Raw genomic sequence first — 2,706 nt, 5'->3', positions numbered from 1 at the left:
AGAGTGAAGGTACTGATTTACTGATGCTCAAGTTTAAGCGCATTTATTGATGCTTAAGTTGTAGAGATAGTCAGCTATGAGTTTCATGTCAGTACTGTGTCTTTTCCAGTTCTGTCATATCTATTCCTTGGGCTACTATGGCACCATTGTCATTGTACATGTATTGCTTAGATGAGGGATGGGGAACCTCTGGGCTGCTGGCTGGATGTGGTCAGCCGGGGACTCCATTTCCCAGCCACCCCTGCCCACATGCCTCGTGCCAGTCTCTATGGAGACCCCAGCTTCAGCCACACCAGCAGCATGCACAGCAGAGCAGCACAGGGGGCTGCTCTAGAGCTGCTGGGATCTTGTGGGGGGGGTACCTTGCTCCAGGGCCAGGGCAGAGCCACAATCTGTAGCATGCATGCTCCAGGCAGGGGCATGCATGCAAGGGATCGTGACTCTGCCCCAGCTCCTTGCAGCAGTGACAGCCTGTCTGCCTCTGACTTGACCCAGTCCAGTCCTGTGGAGAGAGAGGAACCAAGACTGACTCCGGCTCCTCATGGCAGAGAACATGGAGTCCCCAGAGCTGCAAAACTGCCGCAAAGTAAAGTGAAGCCTGCAGTGCTGAACAGGAGAGCTTTGGCCTTAAAAGGACAGTATGAGGAAAACACAATAAGACACAACCCTTCCCTCTAGACAGAATAGTCAGCCAAGCATTTGGGAGGACTCTGCTTCCAGTGTGGTCTTCCCATAGAACCGGACTCAGTGAGGGGTTCAGTGGATGACGGCCCGGTCAGCCTATCTGGAGACTCAACAGCGACACTTCCTTCTGACAGTGATGGAAAGGGGTTTGCATTGGTGGAAACAAGTAAGCACTTCCCCAATGCATCCATGTCTCTCAGTGGTGGATTGGTGCTTAGAGAGTGCTCAGGTAAAGGGTTATCAGTAGGAGATCGCCCACGCAGCTGGTCCATGTGATATCTCCAAACTTGTCCATCATCAGCCTGGACTGTATATGATGTAGGTCCTGTGGCACTTACAATTTTAGATTGAACCCGCTGTGGGCCTGTCCTGTAGGTCCGAGCAAACACAGTCTCTTGTGGAACAAAAAGACATAAGGTACCAGATGCCAATACAGAGTCCAACTCCTTTTCTTTCCTAAACTGCATGTCTCTCACAAGGTCTGGGTTAACACGGTCAAGGCATGTCTTAAGACGATGACCCATAAGAAGCTCTGATAGGCTGGACCCTCTTGTAGGGCAAGGAATTACATGTTGAGCAAACAGAAATCTGGCCAGTCTGGTAGGCCAGTCTCCTGCAACAATCCTTTTCAGTGCATCTTTTGTAGTCTGCACCATTCGCTCAGCTTGCCCATTGGTCTGTGGCCTGTGAAGTGCAATGGTAACAGTTCGAATGAGGTTGCGGCTGGGCGAAACTTTTGAGGTTGCGGCTGGCAAAATCTTGGAACTCTGCTAAAGTGAATGCACTGCCATTATCAGAAATGATAGTGTCAGGCACCCCACGGGTTGCAAAGAGCTGATAGAGAGATGTTATAGTGGCAGTTGATGTAAGAGTTGAGACGGTAATTACTTCAAGCCATTTTGAGTAAGAATCAACAACAATTAAGAAATTCTTACCTTGAAAAGGGCCAGCAAAATCAATGTGGATGCATGACCAGGGTTCCTTTGTCATTTCCCAAGGGACTACTGGTGCCTTTGGTGGATTATGACAGGTTGCTGGACAAATGCTGCACTCCCTCTCAACCCTTTCTATGACATTGTCCATACCTGGCCACCATACATAACTTCTAGCCAGCACTTTCATCCTCATAATGCCTGGGTGTACTGCACTCAGCATTGCCAGTATGATTTGGCATCCTGCTTCTGGAATTACGACACTATTTCTCCACAAGAGGCAACCCTTGTGTGCAGACGGCTCATGTTGGCATGATGAAAATGGCCTGAATTCCTCAGCTAATTTGTCTGCAGGCCAGCCTCTCCACACCCAGTTAAGGACACAGGCAAGGATAAGGTCTTTTGTAGTCATCCTTGCTATCTGATCAGCTTGAAGAGGGGCTTCTGACATGGATTCCAGCGTGAAGACTTCTGCTGATAGAGGAGTAGCACTATCAGGTATTTGTAGTGGTAGGTAGCTCAATACATCAGCATTTGCGATCGTTTTCCAAGGTTTGCACATGAGTATATAGTCATATGCATTTAGCATGATGCTGCAGCGTCGCATACAAGGAGACAATACAGGAGAAGTTGGTTTGTCCACAGTAAAAATTCCAAGAAGGGGTTTGTGGTCCGTTCAGATTTTGAATTTGTGGCCATAAAAATAACTGTAAATTTTTTTTACTCCTGCAATGATTGCCAATGCTTCTTTATCAATCTGTGCATTCCTCTTGGTTGAAGTCATTGTTCTCGAGTAAAAAGCAATGGGTGCATCCGTGCCATCAGGCAATTTGTGACTGAGGACAGCACCAACACCAAACAGTGAGGCATCACAAGTAATGGACAGTGGCTTCTGCTCATCATAGTGAACAAGGACACAGCCTGATGTCAGCAACTTCTTGATGCCCTGGAAGGCTTCGTTGTGCTGGCAAGTCCACTTTACTCAGCTCCTTTATCCAGTAAGCAATGAAGGGGCTCTGCTATGGTGGCTCTGTATTTCAAGAGGATGTGATAAAAGTTGAGAAGTCCTAAGAATGCTTGAAGATCCTGT

The 2,706-nt window shown here is 47.9% G+C and overlaps 1 pseudogene; it reads right to left on the bottom strand.

The window, feature by feature from the left end:
* Nucleotides 1-674: 674 nt before the first annotated feature.
* Nucleotides 675-1,839, bottom strand: LOC112550783 (annotated as a pseudogene).
* Nucleotides 1,840-2,706: the final 867 nt, after the last annotated feature.

Source organism: Alligator sinensis, unplaced genomic scaffold (assembly GCF_000455745.1).
Source record: "Alligator sinensis unplaced genomic scaffold, ASM45574v1 scaffold663_1, whole genome shotgun sequence".
Taxonomy (NCBI): Eukaryota; Metazoa; Chordata; order Crocodylia; family Alligatoridae; genus Alligator; species Alligator sinensis.
This window is presented reverse-complemented; position numbering and strand designations above follow the sequence as displayed.